This window comes from Centropristis striata, chromosome 12 (genome assembly GCF_030273125.1).
Source record: "Centropristis striata isolate RG_2023a ecotype Rhode Island chromosome 12, C.striata_1.0, whole genome shotgun sequence".
In the NCBI taxonomy this organism is placed as follows: Eukaryota; Metazoa; Chordata; class Actinopteri; order Perciformes; family Serranidae; genus Centropristis; species Centropristis striata.
Window position 1 is genome coordinate 5,515,811 of NC_081528.1, and position 17,873 is coordinate 5,533,683.

The 17,873-nt window shown below is 38.3% G+C and overlaps 11 non-coding genes across 11 annotated transcripts; 7 read left to right on the forward strand and 4 right to left on the reverse strand.

The window, feature by feature from the left end:
- The first annotated feature begins 2,722 nt into the window (after positions 1-2,722).
- On the forward strand, positions 2,723-2,816 carry trnar-ucu (transfer RNA arginine (anticodon UCU)). The gene is made up of 2 exons: positions 2,723-2,759; positions 2,781-2,816. It is a non-coding gene; the product is annotated as a tRNA-Arg (tRNA).
- A 776-nt stretch (positions 2,817-3,592) lies between these two features.
- trnar-ucu (transfer RNA arginine (anticodon UCU)) lies at positions 3,593-3,684 on the forward strand. Its single transcript is given in 2 exon segments — positions 3,593-3,629; positions 3,649-3,684. It is a non-coding gene; the product is annotated as a tRNA-Arg (tRNA).
- Positions 3,685-5,854: 2,170 nt separating this feature from the next.
- Positions 5,855-5,946, forward strand: trnar-ucu (transfer RNA arginine (anticodon UCU)). Its single transcript is given in 2 exon segments — positions 5,855-5,891; positions 5,911-5,946. It is a non-coding gene; the product is annotated as a tRNA-Arg (tRNA).
- A 266-nt stretch (positions 5,947-6,212) lies between these two features.
- On the forward strand, positions 6,213-6,303 carry trnar-ucu (transfer RNA arginine (anticodon UCU)). The gene is given in 2 exon segments: positions 6,213-6,249; positions 6,268-6,303. It is a non-coding gene; the product is annotated as a tRNA-Arg (tRNA).
- Positions 6,304-8,532: 2,229 nt separating this feature from the next.
- On the reverse strand, positions 8,533-8,604 carry trnaw-cca (transfer RNA tryptophan (anticodon CCA)). Its single transcript has one exon. It is a non-coding gene; the product is annotated as a tRNA-Trp (tRNA).
- A 451-nt stretch (positions 8,605-9,055) lies between these two features.
- On the forward strand, positions 9,056-9,147 carry trnar-ucu (transfer RNA arginine (anticodon UCU)). Its single transcript is given in 2 exon segments — positions 9,056-9,092; positions 9,112-9,147. It is a non-coding gene; the product is annotated as a tRNA-Arg (tRNA).
- A 263-nt stretch (positions 9,148-9,410) lies between these two features.
- On the forward strand, positions 9,411-9,502 carry trnar-ucu (transfer RNA arginine (anticodon UCU)). The gene is given in 2 exon segments: positions 9,411-9,447; positions 9,467-9,502. It is a non-coding gene; the product is annotated as a tRNA-Arg (tRNA).
- A 609-nt stretch (positions 9,503-10,111) lies between these two features.
- On the reverse strand, positions 10,112-10,183 carry trnaw-cca (transfer RNA tryptophan (anticodon CCA)). Its single transcript has one exon. It is a non-coding gene; the product is annotated as a tRNA-Trp (tRNA).
- A 1,056-nt stretch (positions 10,184-11,239) lies between these two features.
- trnaw-cca (transfer RNA tryptophan (anticodon CCA)) lies at positions 11,240-11,311 on the reverse strand. The gene has a single exon. It is a non-coding gene; the product is annotated as a tRNA-Trp (tRNA).
- Positions 11,312-11,762: 451 nt separating this feature from the next.
- Positions 11,763-11,854, forward strand: trnar-ucu (transfer RNA arginine (anticodon UCU)). The gene is given in 2 exon segments: positions 11,763-11,799; positions 11,819-11,854. It is a non-coding gene; the product is annotated as a tRNA-Arg (tRNA).
- A 608-nt stretch (positions 11,855-12,462) lies between these two features.
- trnaw-cca (transfer RNA tryptophan (anticodon CCA)) lies at positions 12,463-12,534 on the reverse strand. The gene has a single exon. It is a non-coding gene; the product is annotated as a tRNA-Trp (tRNA).
- Positions 12,535-17,873: the final 5,339 nt, after the last annotated feature.

The following is a 17,873-nucleotide window of genomic DNA, read 5'->3' on the forward strand; positions in this document are numbered from 1 at the left end:
ATGTTGAAACTGGAGCCAGGCTTTACCCCAGCCTTCTCCATGCAGCCAAGATAAGCTGCAAGAATGTCGGGCTCGGCGCTGTTTAATGTTTCATTCACCATCAGTCGACACTTTTGCCCTCTGGACGTGTGTGGAACGACTGCAGAAAACTGCACAGGAGTGGAGGGAAAGAGAGAAACTGGTGAGATTTAGCAGAAGAAGAAAAAAAGCAGCTATGCAATGCGGAGGGGGAGGAGAAGAAGTCAGCGAAGAAGTGGAGGAAACAAAAGACAAAAAGACAGTAGAAAACAATGCTTATAAAAGAGTGATTCTTGTGAAAGGGAGAGACAGAGATTCAGACAGACAGATAAAAAAGAGTGAGAAAAATGAACAGTGGGATGCCACAGTTATGCTGGTAATCTCACTATGGAGATGGTTTGATTTGTGAAAATGGAGCCTTAGAAAATGTGACAATTTGACAGTAGCCTGGGGTAAGCAGTTGGGGATAGCCACACTTTTTATAAACTGCCTCCTCTTTTCCTCTGCGGATCAAAAAGGGAAGTCCTGCTAACCTGTTATATAAGCTAGGAGCACCAAGTGAAAGGCTGCCACAGATTCACTGGATGTCCATATAAAGGCAAACATGAAGAGCTGAAATTGAGGAAAATGGGCTACAAAAACTGTCAAGTACAATTCTGCTGTTTTTTTCGATTTCTTGCTGTCTAACTTGAAAGTTGCTAGACTGAGTGTATTAAATATAATAGAGGTTCCATTGGAAATGGGTTGCAGCCAACTTTTACACCAGGTCTTTGTACATCCACAACATATAATCATCTAATTGGACTGCACTCTGGTGTATTTCTAACCTCTTACTTTTTCAATCTAACTGCCGACCTAAAAACACACTTTACACTTGACATGAGAAACTTTTAGAATATTCCACACAAAGAAAACTGTCAGGTTAATAGTCATGCTAGCCCTTTGCACCCAAGTGTCATCAAAAATCACACAGCTTCTTTCTCCTCTTCCTCTGAGCTGTAACTCAGTTTATTCACAACACACTGCTGGAGTCACTGGAATGTGACTAAAGGCTCAGACATGCCATACCGGTCATGCAGACGCGGTTCCTTTCATACTACCATTGAGGGTCCGTGTCGGTCTGGCGTTCCACACATAAACGCACCATACTCCCTTCCAGTTGGTGGCAGTAACGCACCATGACTTTGTCTGCCAAACGCCATAAAAAAACTAGTGAATGCAATTTCTAAAGAAGTTAAGATGGGAATGCTGAATAGCTGAAGCTATGCTGCCATGCTGGCGGGAATGTGTTAGAATAACTTGAGGTAGGAATAGTGGTATTGAGTTGAATTGATATGAATGTAATGAAAAGTTGAATAACACCAAAAATGTGGTATATTTTAAAGTTAATTGAAGAGCTCACGCAACACTGCAATGGTGGCTTAAAGGGAAAGTAAAGTTATAGTAGTGCTGAATCATTGTTAGGTAGAACTGATGATAAAACACAATAGTAGTATGTTGAGACAGAGGTCCCAAAAACATCTTAAGAGCAACACACCAACCCAGCCTGATTTGATAAAAAAATAAACGTTTGACATTTCTATTTTTTAAAGCATTCTTATTTTACAGCATTTTTTTCACACCTGCGTAAAAGTTTTGTTCAATTCTGTATGTTCTGGTAGCACTTAATGTACAGTCTGAAATCTGTGGCTCTGTGGCGCAATGGATAGCGCATTGGACTTCTAGACAAGCACAAATGAGAAGTGATTCAAAGTCCGAGTCCCACCAGAGTCGAACTTTATAAGTTACTTGTTCAGATTTGAAAGAAGGTGTCAGACATGTGCATAGAATTGGAACAAAAACACCAACTCAGTCCTAAAGTCTGTAAATTAAAGTAAAACATAAATGCTTATCCCTTGCCAATGTGGCACACAAAACATTAGGGATAATTTCTAAGTCGCCTCAACTCCTGTGGTGATATTATTCCAGTGCAAGTAATAAGCCAGTAAGCACTTGAAACAGCCTAGGTCACTAATTTGTAAGAAGATTGGGACTACTGACCGTCTCTATTCTTCCATATGGCAGGCATCATCCTTTCATCCAGCTTTCATCCTTTCAAGATGGATGAGATCATCCATTCTCACAAAATGATCCCATTAATGCTGTAACCTCACAAATGCTGGCGGGAATGTGTTAGAAGAACTTGAAGTAGGAATAGTTTGAAAAGTGGGATTGAGTTGAATTAATATGAATGCAATCAAAAGTTGAACAATACCAACCAGTAAAGTTATAGTAGTGCTGAATAATTGTTAGGTTGAACTGACGATAAAACACAATAGTAGTATGTTGAGACAGAGGTCCCAAAACATCTTAAGAGCAACACACCAGCCAAGCCTGATCTCACAAAATTACATGAAATGACCACGACGTCTTAAAACCGAATTACAGTACTGTGCAAAAGTGTACGGCATGTGAAGGAATGCCAGGAAGAATTGATGCTGGTTTGAAGGCAAAGGGTGGTCACACCAAATATTGATTTGATTGAGATGTTTCTTCTGTTCCCTCACTTTGCATTTTGTTAGTTGATAAAAGATAAACAATTAACATTTCTATTTTTGAAAGCATTCTTATTTTACAGCGGTTTTTCACACCTGCAAAGAAGTTTTGCTTAATTCTGTACCTTCTGGTGGCACGTAATGTTCAGTGGACTGTCAAAAAAGAAAGTGGCTCTGTGGCGCAATGGATAGCGCATTGGACTTCTAGATAAGCACATAGATGAAGTGATTCAAAGGTTGTGGGTTCGAGTCCCACCAGAGTCAAGCTTTATAAGCTCATTGCTCATATTTGGACATGTTTCTGTACCATTCACTTTGCTGTCCTGGCCCCACAATGGTAGAATGAGCTCAGGACAGGAGAAATGTGACACATCTTCCCTCGCAGATTGTATATTGGCCCATAAATAACAAAAATAAGTTGATGAAATTAATTAACTGGTGGTACTTTTTTGAATGTGGTAATTTCAAAGCATTGGACTTCGAGAGTAGCACAAGAGATCCAAGTAGCTTAGTCGGTATACTGCTAAAGCTGGAGAGTTTTGAATCCATGGCTCTGTGGCGCAATGGATAGCGCATTGGACTTCTAGATAAGCATGTTGAAGACCCTGGTGAGGGTCGACCTTTATAAGCTACTTGTTCAGGTGTCAAGAGGAAGGTGTCAGACGTATGCATAGAACTGGAACGAAAACACAAACTCAGTCTGTAAATTCCCTTGCCAATGTGGCACACAAACCCACAAGCATCCCCAACGTTTTGAGTCCCACCAGAGTTTTACAAAGCTTTATAAGTTCATTGCTAATGTTTCTGCTCTGTTCAGTTTGCTGTTCTGGCTCCAAAATGGTAGAATGAACTCAGGACAGGACAAATGTGATGCATCTTCCCTCGCAGACTGTATATTGTCCCATAAATAACAAAAAGAAGTTGATATAGTTTATTAACTGGTGGTCATTTTTTGAATGTGGTCAGTTTAAAACTGTGGCGCACAAGAGGTCCAAGTAGCTTAGTCGCTATTCTGCTATTGCTAGACACCATGAGGCCGTGGCTCTGTGGCGCAATGGATAGCGCATTGGACTTCTAGATAAGCACAAAGTAAGTGATTCAAAGGTTGTGGGTTCGAGTCCCACCAGAGTCGTCCTTTATGAGTTACTTGTTCAGATTGAAAGCAGGTGTCAGATGTGTGCTTAGAACTGGAAAAGAAACACCAACTCAGGCCTAAAGTCTGTAATAATATACAATAAAATATACACTATGTGTAAAATATACTCCCATGTGAATGCACCAAAGAAAACATTTGGGCTAATTTCTAAATCGCCTGAGCTGCTGTGGTGATACTATTCCACTGCAAATAGGGCTCAAGTAATAAGCCATTTTGTAAGGACTTAAAACAGCCGAGGTGGGTGAAAACACAATATTTCACTATTTTGTAAGCAAATTTGGACTACTGACTGTTTCTCTTCTTCCATATGGTAGGCATCATTCTTTCATCCAGCTTGCAGTTGTTGGATGAGATCATCCATTCACACAAAATGATCCCATTAATGCTGTAACTTCAACACAGCTGAGGGCTGATTGAGTCAAGCTGTTCCATCTGGAGAAGTGCTAAACCAGTCCTATTAATGGATTACCAGCCTGTGTGTGAACTTAGTCATCGATGATTTTTTCACTGTTTCACATACAGTCCATACTGTGTCTCCAACATTGTCAGTGTAGTAAACACTGAACCGAGAGAGATAAACCTTGTCGTTTGAACTCGGCATAAACACTAATGTCACAGTGATAGCATTGCAAAGGGGTTCAATTAACATGCAAATACACGATATGCATCTCTTCATTTGAATTAAGTATCAACAATTATGCCCTTCTAACTAGAGGACATTTTTGACCCTTTAAACTCATATAGTTACAATTAATTAAGGGAGATTTGACATAGCTGAGGCCGCATGTGTCTCAGTTATTAATGTCAAATGGTTTTTGCCTTTCAAGTTTTAATTGAAAACGTGGAATTGCCCGACTTTCTAATTGTGGCTCTTGCGCTCCCATTACAAGCCTGTGTGTGTGCGTGTGAGTGCTGAGGGCTTCTCAATAACGTCATCTGAGCAGCATATTAATGCCGGTGATAAGTCAAACGGTTAATGTTGCCTCTTGAATAAAAAGGAAGAAATTCAGCTGAAATGTGAATTCAGAGTAAAATGCAGTCTATATTTAGGGCATGTTCTAAGACTCTTTTACTCAATCCCACATTCCCGCCTATCAGCAGTGAATGGCTGATTATAGATTACAGCAGAAATACCATACGAGATGATTCAAAAGAGACACTGATGCTTTATACATTTGAAGCACTTTAAATAAAGCAATTAAGGAGACGATATCAAAAAACCCTTCAGCTAATGAGTCGATAAAGTCAAACTCCATGTGGCTGTCAATGCAGCAACTCCAGGTTTCATCTGGTGATTACATCACGCTGAGAAATCAAAGGAGACACTCATTAAGCTTTCTCAACTCAAAAGTTTCTGACTTAAAGTTTCCCCCACTGCCTTAAACTTGGAGTCAAATGAAAGAGTGCTGAATAGTTTGTTCATTAGCCTGATGGAAGCTTCACTCGGTTAAATCAACTTGATGAGTTGGACCAACTTGGAGCAATAATTCAATTAGCGACCACATTAACAATAGTCATAATTAGGCCCATTAAATAATCAAATACTTAAAGGCTTCATTATCCCCTTCTATGTTTTCCTTATGGTTGTTATTTGCATAATTTCAATCAGAGTAGAGACTTGTGACTCGGAAAAATACAGGTTTCTAGACAGCTAACTCAAATGCAATGCATTCTGTAAAACAAAGCATTGGACTTCTAGACAAACACAAAGAAGTGATTCAAAGGTTGTGAGTTCGAGTCCCACCAGAGACGAGCTTTATAAGTTCATCTCTCTTTAAAATCTTTGGTAAGATATGAATATGTTTCTTCCCCAATCATCCTGAGGCCTTTTCCAGAAAGCCTTTTTTCTGAAAACCCTGAGTATGTTATCCCGAAAATGAGGGAAACTCTGGGTTTCTCGTTCCAGAAAGGGAGGTAACTTTAGGTCTGGCTGAGTTGCCGCGGTAACTGACTCTGATAACTTAGAACCTAAACTGCTCACGAGCAGGTTCTCTTCAACAAACTCTTGGCTTCTCTCAGTCCCCTCCCTCTTACAGAGACAGACACACTCACTGATTCAAAGCACGCATTGAAAATATATTAATCAGCAGGTTACTGTATGTCAGAATCAGAAGCTTAGAATAAAAGCTGAACATTTGCTGATGTAGGCTCTGTGGCGCAATGGACAGCGCATTGGACTTCTAGGATTCTACATGAGAAGTCATTCAAAGGTTGTGGGTTCGAGTCCCACCAGAGTCGATATCTTCAAAAGTTAATTGGTGGGATTTGGACATGTTTCTGCACTGTTCTGGCTCCACAATGGTAGAATGAGCTCAGGCGAAATGTGACACACCTTCCCTCGCAGACTTTATACTGGCCCGTAAATAGGAAAAATAAGTTGATGGAATTAATTAACTGCTGGTCATTTTTTGAATGTGGTCATTTCAAAGCATTTGACTTTTAGAGTAGCACAAGTTAGACTTACAAACGCATGTCCAAAAATGAACCCTTAAAAACTAAAAGAAGGCTCTGTGGCGCAACGGATAGCGCATTGGACTTCTAGTTAAACATGTTGAAGTGATTCAAAGGTTGTGGGTTCGAGTCCCACCAGAGTCGAGCATTATAAGTTCTGCTGCAATCATCCTGGGGTACTGCTCTTTCTAAATGTAGCACTTGAAGCATTTAAATATGTTATATGTGGTCAGGCATTCTCTCGAGGAGATCTGTGTCGCAGTGGATAGCACATTAGAGTTCTAGATTAGCATGATTCAAAAGTTATGGGTTTGTGTACTATCAGAGACAAGTATATGAACTTAATTGGTAATATTTGGGGATATTTCTGCTGCATCATGCTCATAACCTGCCCTTGACAACAGGATGGCAGAAACTCAACACATTCTCCCTCGCAAACTGAAAGCTCATCTCTTCAGACTCCATATTGGCCCATAAATGAAAACTAATAATATATTGTATCTAAATATAGTACTCGCAGCAGCATACTTCAGTGTGCACACCACTGCTTCAAATGAATTTGAAGGGGAGGCGATGCAGTCCAACGAGTAGAACTGGAGAAACACTGTGTCTGACTTACAAATGTGCAAAACAGTTGAGTGGTAAAAGCTGCCACAAACCTCCTTGGCCACGTTCTCGTTTGTTTACAGTTTGTACATGGTGGTGGTAATGATCTGTTGGTGTTAAACTGCTCAGCCTGGCACCTATCACACCTTGTAAAGAACAGCTCAGAAACCCATCCGACCACTTTAACAGCGTGTCAACACATTATGCATGGTCTGCTAGTTCACTTTGCAGTCGGCTTTAATTGGTTGCCACTTTGTGGGAACTTCCTCTTTCCTTCCATACTTTCTGTTTGAAGTCTACTAATTTCTCAGAGGGACTGACTCGGACTCAGTATGTTATCTTTGTGGGGAATTAAAGTCTTAGAGCATCCCAAAAAAAGATATCTCCTCTTTAATTCTGCTACTTTTATTTGTTTCTGTCTTCAAGTCTATTTGTCTTTCTTTGTTGTCTTTTCACCTCTTCTTTTCTTCGGTCTCCTCAACGGTCTTTCTTTTCTCACTTCTTCAATTTATGGCCAAATTAGGACTGCTCTGCTAACTTCATATCTTAACTCTGCACAGGCCGCTGGCCTGGCAGCAGTGTTACTTTGAGAGATCGAGGCAGAAAAACAGTGGGAGAGAGTGAGAAAAAGATCTAAAGTGACAGAGCAGCAGAGAGACAAAAACAGATGAGCAGAGAGAAGCAACGAAATGAGAACGCTGAAGAGTTGCATTAGAGGAGATGAAAAGTGATTTACTGGTTCAGAGGGTGTTGTGGCCTCTCTGTTGGCTGGGAAATGGCTTGGTGCTGCTGAGTGTGTGTGCTTTACTTTGAGAAAGTGTTTGTGTGTACCTTCCCATATGCATATGCTTCTTGGTTTCTCCGTGTGTTTGTGTTTATGATGCTGAGTTCATGCTAATCAGTGCTGTTTGGGACTTGCAGTGAGAGATATTCATCTGGACGTGGCTCTAATTATCTCCGTGGTGATTTTCACCAAGTGGTTTGGTTTCGCTGTTTGGTGTGTGGCATATTTGTGTGTGTGTGTGTGTGTGTGTGTGTGAGGCAGCTCTGTTGCTGTTAATCTTCTCTCATCTTTTTTTTTTCCTTTTCTCCATTTTTTTTTGATTAATGAGATTCCAATCAACTGTGTCCGGACAACAGAACCCCCCAAAACAAAGAACTCCCAGTGGGTTGGGGGGGAGTAACAGGAGAACTTGAGTTGAGAAAAGTGTAGGAAAGAAAAAGAAAGACAGACTTTGACAGAATCACAGAGAGAAAAGTAGATCTGACTTTTGAAGCTCTTTAATTATGCTTGAAAGACAATGAATTCAGCAACTCTGAATGAATCCCTGACTGTCTCACCCACATACATGCACAATCATTTGGTGTTATTACTCTGGAGAGTACTGCCTCAATCACACACATGAAATATGTCAAGACCTTTGAATCTGTTCAGTCCAACAAGTTGACTGATGCACCTGGGATCATCTTAAAACAATACATTCTGGGTAGAACAACAATGCATCCAATGACCACTGCAGGAGGACTAACCATTAGCCAATCAGCACTATTACCCCTTTTCAGCCAAGGCAGTTCCATGGCCTGTTCTGAGCCAGTTCCAGTTCGCTTTTCGACTGCCAAAGAAACGGTTCTCAGCCAGGAAAACTGGTTCGTGTTGAGAAATGCAATTATACTCTGTTCATACATGCTGTAGTACAGTTTCTCCAAATAGAAACGTACATGTTATAGGATGTCCAAAAATAACCCCCTGAAAAAACAGTGAATCGTTGACCCTGACGTGATTTGAACACGCAACCTTCTGATCTGGAGTCAGACGCGCTACCATTGCGCCACAGAGTCCTTATCTGGTAGTCTACAGGTCAACTTCTCGATGTGCTTGTTAATATGTCCATCAGAAAATACATTTGCTTCTTACTGAATTTATTTACTCAGTAAATATTTTTCGAATGAGTTTAATGTTTCAATCACTAGTGTTAGCAGAGACATAGCATTATTCAGGTCTGTATTCTTCTTTCATGGGGTAGTTGCAAAAAACGAAGATGGCAATGACCAAAATGTCAAACTCAAGGCTTTAAAACCACAGTTCACAAACCAATGGGTGAAATCACAGTGACTGTATCTGTTACTATAATACAGCCTATAGGAGGCATTAAGAATCCACTTTTATATGACTTCCATGAACAAACGGTTGACCCTGACGTGATTTGAACATGCAACCTACTGATCTGAAATGACAGAAAGACACCATATAATGAGATGTCCAAAAATGATCCCTAAAAACTAAAAAACAGGCTCTGTGGCGCAATGGATAGCGCATTGGACTTCTAGATTCGTATAGTTGAAGGTATTCAAAGGTTGTGGGTTCGAGTCCCACCAGAGTTGTGCTTTATAAGTAAATAGGTAATATTTGGACATGTTTCTGCACCATTCACTTTCCTTTCCTGGCTCCTGTTTACGAATGAATCCGTGCCAGTGTAGGTTGCGAAAATTGGTGAAGTGTGTTCTGATCATTAGAAATTAAAGTCATTGCAGCATCTCGACCAATTATACTCTGTTGATACATATTAGAGCATAATATGCCAGAAATGACAGAAAAAAAACATATTATGGGATGTGCAAAAATGACCCCTTAAAAAAAAAAAACAGGCTCTGTGGCGCAATGGATAGCGCATTGGACTTCTAGATTCGTATAGTTGAAGGTATTCAAAGGTTGTGGGTTCGAGTCCCACCAGAGTCATGCTTTATAAGTTAATAAGTAATATTTGGACATGTTTCTGCACCATTCACTTTGCAGTCCAGGCTCCTGTTTATGAATGAATCCCGTGCCAGTGTAAGTTGCTAAAATTGGTGAAGTTTGGTCTGATCATTAGAAATCGAAGCCATGCAGCATCTCGATGTGTGTCAAAAATAGTCACATTTAAAATGGACCAAATATATTCGGTTGATACCGATTAGAGCATAATATGCCAGAAATGACAGAAAAACACCATATTATGGGATGTCCAAAAATGACCCACCTAAAAAAAAGTAATAATATAGCATGATGATTTTTTTGACAAAAATGGTGAAATTTTAAAATCCCTAAAAATGCTTAAAATGGTCTTATTGCACTCCGTTGATACATGTGGTAGAACAGTTTGTCCAAGAATAGGAAAAAAACATCATATTATGGGATGTCCAACAATGTTTGAGATAAACCAACATGGACACAGCCAAAATGGCCACCTCAAGGCTTGAAAGGACTAGCCCACAAACCTGTGGGTGACATCACAGTCACTGCATCCAGTAATGTTGCACCATTTTTTGACCATTCCATCAATCCTTCTTCTACTAAAGTGGAAGACTTTGACCCTGACGTGATTTGAACACGCAACCTTCTGATCTGGAGTCAGACGCGCTACCGTTGCGCCACAGAGTCCTTATCTGGTACCCTACAGATCAACTTCTCCATGTGATTGTTAATTTGTCCATCAGAAAATACATTTGCTTCTTACTGAATTTATTTACTCAGTAAATATTTTTCGAATGAGTTTAATGTTTCAATCACTAGCGTTAGCAGAGACATAGCGTTATTCAGGTCTGTATTCTTCTTTCATGGGGTAGTTGCAAAAAACGAAGATGGCAATGACCAAAATGTCAAACTCAAGGCTTTAAAACCACAGTTCACAAACCAATGGGTGAAATCACAGTGACTGTATCTGTTACTATAATACAGCCTATAGGAGGCATTAAGCATCCACTTTTATATGACTTCCATGAACAAACGGTTGACCCTGACGTGATTTGAACATGCAACCTTCTGATCTGAAATGACAGAAAGACACCATATAATGAGATGTCCAAAAATGATCCCTAAAAATTGAAAAACAGGCTCTGTGGCGCAATGGATAGCGCATTGGACTTCTAGATTCATATAGTTGAAGTTGTTCAAAGGTTGTGGGTTCAAGTCTCACCAGAGTCGTGCTTTATAAGTTAATAGGTAATGTTAGGACATGTTTCTGCACCATTCACTTTCCTTTCCTGGCTCCTGTTTACGAATGAATCCGTGCCAGTGTAGGTTGCGAAAATTGGTGAAGTGTGTTCTGATCATTAGAAATTAAAGTCATTGCAGCATCTCGACCAATTAAAAAAAAAAAAATGACCCACCTAAAAAAAAGTAATAATATAGCATGATGATTTTTTTGACAAAAATGGTGAAATTTTAAAATCCCTAAAAATGCTTAAAATGGTCTTATTGCACTCCGTTGATACATGTGGTAGAACAGTTTGTCCAAGAATAGGAAAAAACATCATATTATGGGATGTCCAACAATGTTTGAGATAAACCAACATGGACACAGCCAAAATGGCCACCTCAAGGCTTGAAAGGACTAGCCTACAAACCTGTGGGTGACATCACAGTCACTGCATCCAGTAATGTTGCACCATTTTTTGACCATTCCATCAATCCTTCTTCTACTAAACTGGAAGACTTTGACCCTGACGTGATTTGAACACGCAACCTTCTGATCTGGAGTCAGACGCGCTACCGTTGCGCCACAGAGTCCTTATCTTGTACCCTACAGGTCAACTTCTCCATGTGATTGTTAATTTGTCCATCAGAAAATACATTTGCTTCTTACTGAATTTATTTACTCAGTAAATATTTTTCGAATGAGTTTAATGTTTCAATCACTAGCGTTAGCAGAGACATAGCGTTATTCAGGTCTGTATTCTTCTTTCATGGGGTAGTTGCAAAAAACGAAGATGGCAATGACCAAAATGTCAAACTCAAGGCTTTAAAACCACAGTTCACAAACCAATGGGTGAAATCACAGTGACTGTATCTGTTACTATAATACAGCCTATAGGAGGCATTAAGCATCCACTTTTATATGACTTCCATGAACAAACGGTTGACCCTGACGTGATTTGAACATGCAACCTACTGATCTGAAATGACAGAAAGACACCATATAATGAGATGTCCAAAAATGATCCCTAAAAACTAAAAAACAGGCTCTGTGGCGCAATGGATAGCGCATTGGACTTCTAGATTCGTATAGTTGAAGGTATTCAAAGGTTGTGGGTTCGAGTCCCACCAGAGTCATGCTTTATAAGTTAATAAGTAATATTTGGACATGTTTCTGCACCATTCACTTTGCAGTCCTGGCTCCTGTTTATGAATGAATCCCGTGCCAGTGTAAGTTGCTAAAATTAGTGAAGTTTGGTCTGATCATTAGAAATGGAAGCCATGCAGCATCTTGATGTGTGTCAAAAATAGTCACATTTAAAATGGACCAAATATATTCTGTTGATACCGATTAGAGCATAATATGCCAGAAATGACAGAAAAACACCATATTATGGGATGTCCAAAAATGACCCACCTAAAAAAAGTAATAATATAGCATGTTGATTTTTTTGACAAAAATGGTGAAATTTTAAAATCCCTAAAAATGCTTAAAATGGTCTTATTGCACTCCGTTGATACATGTGGTAGAACAGTTTGTCCAAGAATAGGTAAAAAACATCATATTATGGGATGCCCAACAATGTTTGAGATAAACCAACATGGACACAGCCAAAATGGCCACCTCAAGGCTTGAAAGGACTAGCCCACAAACCTGTGGGTGACATCACAGTCCCTGCATCTAGTAATGTTGTACTGTTTTTTGACCATTCCATCAATCCTTCTTCTACTAAACTGGAAGACTTTGACCCTGACGTGATTTGAACACGCAACCTTCTGATCTGGAGTCAGACGCGCTACCATTGCGCCACAGAGTCCTTTTCTGTTGCCAGACAGGTCAGCTTCTAGATGTGATTGTTAATATACATCTGAAAATAGACCTACTTCTTACTGTCCATGTTGATACATATTAGAGCATAATATGCCAGAAATGACAGAAGAACACCATATTATGGGATGGCAACAGGCTCAGTGGCGCAACGGATAGCGTATTGGACTTCTAGGTTAATATAGTTGAAGTGATTCAAAGGTTGTGGGTTCGAGTCCCTCCAGAGTTGTGCTTTATAGATTCACAGGTAAGAAATGGCAGAAAAACAACATATTATGCCATGTCCAAAAACTGAAAAAAAGTCAGACGGTCAGAGCATTTGACCGTGTGTCTGTTGCTATGGCTACTACCAGCCAGTGCTTTCATTTAGAATGAATAACAGACTGTTTTGTCTGGAATTAATGGATACCCTGCAGCCAATCAGAATCTAGTATGTACCCAGACCATGCTATATTACGTGAGTATTTGCCACCTCACCAAATGTGTCACTTCAGGTACAAATGTAATTTGAACAGTGGAGATACGTCCTGAAAAACAAAAAACACAGTGTTCTTTCTTAAATTACATCTCACTGTGTCTTCAAAATCACAAATGACTTTCTCTACTAGTGACTGTAGGTGGGAATTTGTGACTAACTGACATTTGTTCAGCATTTCTCAATGTCCCCACGGGACCTCACAAACACCTCCACTAATAATCACTCCCCAAACATAAAACACCTCAATTAATATGAACACACTACATCCCTTATCTCCTGTTCCGTATTATCTCAGGTGGCCAGATTAACGTTTTGTGCTGAACTTATGCACAGCACCTTACCTAATCCCTCCTATTAAATTCCAGTCTTCTTGTAAAGGAAAGCTATTACATTGTTAATGATGAGTCATATGAGCAAAATCTTTAAAGTGCAAGAATGAGCAATTCTACTTTGACAATGAGGTGCGGTAAAGTTGAACAGACAGGGTGTTGCAGCCGTTCCCGTTATACTAATGCCGTCATAATTAGATGCTGTAAAAAATAAAGTGCTGTCTGTGCTGTAAAAAGTAATGGTACACCATTTCTGGGTGTATTAAGAGATAAGAGTTCACATTTGCAGCTCCGGAGCAGCTGGTTTTGACATTACTGGCAGCTATTCAAATAGGTCTGGTGTTGTGCTTTTTTGGAAAGGATTAACAAAGGCAATGTAACCTTCCTTCGTAGCTACAATCGAGCAACATCCATGGAGAATAGCAACAGAAAAATGGCTACAAAGATGCTGACACAGCTGCACAGGTTGTTGCTAGTGATGTGCCAATGAAGTCTCAAGAACCACTTTCTTTATTTTCTGAGCCCACTAGATTTACATTACATTTACATTTAATCATTTAATCATTTAGCAGACGCTTTTATCCAAAGCGACTTACAGGAAAAAAGGGGAACAATCAGGGTATAGTGCAATAAGAGACATTAGTGCAGCAATAAGTGCTTGTGGCAATTCGTTAAGGGGTAGAATTGTTATGTTGTCCTAGGACAGAAGGTCCTCTCTGAAGATCTGGGTCTTCAGGAGGTTTTTTACAGGTAGAGAGGGACGCCCCTGCTCGCAGAGCCCTCTTTATTTTAAGGGTGTAATAAATCTAATGGGTTAAATATATACATCTATACCTATAAATTTGAAGAAAAAAAAGCCAATCTACAAGCTCACAACACATGGCAAGGCTTCATGCAAGTTTGAATGTCTTGCTTTTTTCAAAAGTAAAACATTTAGCGGTAACACTACCAACACTAACCAACTAAATAATGTTTATAGATGGTTTATAAACCAATTATTAACATTTACAAAGTGCTATACATATTTAATCTTTAAATGTTTTCAACCAATTTCTTAAAGGTATATGAATCATTTCAAAAATCATGAACAAACTTATGGTGTTAAAAATGTTTCAATGAGTGCAACTAAAACTATTAATAAACTATTAATTCTATTTAATTGTTTGTTAAAGGTAAAGTAACAATAAACGTACATTAATATACCATCTATTTGCCATTTATAAGTGATTTAGTTTGTTAAACATTATTAAATTATGTATTTACCGTTCTAAATTGCCTTTATACGGTTTATAAATGATGATTAAACATGAATAAACTATCTGTTTGCCATTTATAAATGATGGTTATTTAAAGTGTTACCCATTTAGCATATAAGTGTAAATTTAACCTCTTAAAACCGAAAGTCCACACAAACTTGGTGTCCCGTGAAAGCAGAAACTACCCTGATTAGAAAGATATGTGTCACATCATTGGGCGGAAAGTCAGAAAAGTCAGTGAGCTAGACCACAATGGGGGTGTCGCCAAAGTTTAACAAAGAAAAACGTTGGGAACCACTGTATTAGAGGACCGCCTACTCAACTATGTCAGGCTGAATTGATTAAGGTAAACTAAATGGCAGTTCAAGCTGAATATTAGGTAAGTTTCACTTTATTCACCTGCAGAAATGGTGAGTGATGGAATTCCCCTGATTGACTGAGTGTTTGAGGTTTGCTGAGGGTGCTTTTGTTCGTTTAAAGGCCACTTAATCTCTAAAACACTCTTCCTTTTCCTTCCATTCACCTATTTTTCTGCCAGCTTGTGTTGCATGAGTGACTACTGCCTGTGGTGATGACTCAGTTCACAAAAAAAGAAAGAAAGGACACGGTAGATTGAAAATTGAGACTAATGCGGTTGACCTTATGAGTTCCAGCAACAAGGACTTAAACTTCCTGTCTGAACTTTTTTTTCTTTTTCTTTTTTGAATTTTCTCAAATATCTGACCAATTTTCCAAGAAAGGCCTTGTTCCCACCTGACATTCACATGCGTTCTGGGTGATTCGATCACAAGTGGACAGTTTTAACTACATCTGCATTTGAATGGTTCTTGCTATAGGCTATTCAGTTTATATATTTTTTTCCATTGAAAATGCGGTTATCTATAGTCAGACTGCAAGAGAAATACAGTAAGAATTTCAAGTATTTACAAGCACTTAATCCAAAATCCAAGCACTTGTCAAACCTTGAAAATACAACATTAAAATTCAAACATTTTCAAGGATTTCAAGCAACCTTACAAATCCTATATGTAATACTACAAACTTCCATACTGTAGGCATTTCACATAATTTCAAGAACAAGGACATGTTTTCACTAAGAATACACTGAAAAGTAAAATACTGGCAGCAGGGTTGCCAGCATTCTACGGTTACTTTTACAGTTCCCTTACTGTTATCTACTGTGATAAAACCACATAAAATCCTGCATTTCATTGATTTTTTACAGTAGACTTAAACACAGTGTAGTGCTGAAGCTAGCTGCAATATTGTTGCAGTATACAATGCAGTCATTTTTTGTAAATGGAGCATATTAAAAGCCAATTACTACCAATTAAGCGCTGTCTTCACTGTAACCTCAGTAATTTTAATATACCATATAGTGACTGAGTTAGTTAAGTAAAATACAGCCATTAAAATGTGGACAAGAAGAATATATATATATATATATATAACTGCATAAACTGCAAGCTACCTACAAATATTGCCCAGAATGCATTGTACATTATACTGAATGAGTTAGTTAAGTAAAATACAGCCATTTAAATGTGGACAAGAAGAATATATATTTATGTGTGTGTGTGTGTGTGTGTGTGTGTGTGTGTGTGTGTGTGTGTGTGTGTGTGTGTGTGTGTGTGTGTGTGTAGAAGAATATATTGAATATATATATATAGATAGATAGATAGATAGATAGATAGATAGATAGATAGATAGATAAATATATGTCATATATGTGTCATATATTTTATGGGAAACTGCAAACTACCCACAAATATTCCCCAGAATGCATTGTTTTCTACAGTATAATACCTTTTTAATTGGAAAACAGTATGTTACTGTGAAAATTTGTCTGTTTTCTCACAGCAATCTGTTACAGTGTAGACCTAATTTCTTTAAGACTGAAACTGACCTTCTGCGGTGCCTCTCTTGTGTCCAGACACACAACAGATCTGTAACCTGGCTCAGTTTGTGCAGTACAGCATGTTGAATCTTATCCTGAGGTTGTGCTAATGAATAATGTCTCTAATTTAATTAACTGTTGATTACATTTTTCTTTTATAGTGCAACTATTAAAATGAATATAAAAAGAGATCTCAGTGCTGGTCTAGTGTGTGGGTGGTCACGTCTGGTTAATGATAGCAGGTATCAGGGTGCTGCTCTTTGCTAGTCTCTTTTTCTCTACTGCAACGCTGCGTTTTTTCTTTTCTTCTGCCATCACTTTCAGGTCAAACCATTTTATCTTTACCGCTGCCAGAGTTCTTATTAGAGGTGGCACAGTGTTCACAGCACTTGTCACCCGCCCTCCCCTGCTGTCTTTTTGTCTCTTTCTTGGCCAGGCCTCCTGTGAAAGTGCCAAATAAAACATTTTCCATCAGCTGTACTTCATTCAGCACTAACTCAGCTGTCATAGATTGCGGTTTCCTTTGAAAAAAAAATCCCACATATATATTATATATTATATAGGAAGCACAAAGCTGTACAGCAGATGGAGTATTTGTTGTAGTCCATTACATAAAGGTGTGCAGATGCATATTTTATTGTGCATTATATCTTCTTTCACAGGTTCAAAATATGTGTACTCATAAATGTATAAATCTTACTATCTTATTATAATCCCTGAAATTCAGTCTCTATGTCACCATTATATGGAATTGTCCAATCCGATCAAATCCACTTTATTTATATAGCACAATTTTAGCAAACACAAGGTTTCCAAAGTGCTGCACAAGCAATAAATAGATAACACAATACAAAGAGGTGTAGTAAACAATAAAACAGTAAAATGGAATAAGATAAAATAAATCAAAAATAGGATAAAAATAAATAAAATAAAATGTTAAATGTACTGCCCGCAAAAAATAAAATATGCATGTATACAAATACAAACAAAAAATCATAAAATCAACATAAAATTATGATATAACATTTCATTATAACACGTTGACAAATGGTTAAATTATTTTAAATGTAATGCTTTTAATGAAATGATGCATGTATTATTGTATGTATGTATAAATTTGTATTCATATTTTTTGTATCTTAATTTTATTATTATTATTATTATTTATTCATATACAGTCATGGAAAAAATATTAGAACATATTTTCCTCATTTCTTCATGGTTTTCTTGATAATAACCAAAATCATTATCAAGAAAACCTCGGAGTATGTCTAGATATCAGCTCTTAAATTAATCTCATATGAGCATTTTTTGTTGTTATCATTATATTTGTCCAAACAAATGTACCTTTTGTTGTACCAGGCATTA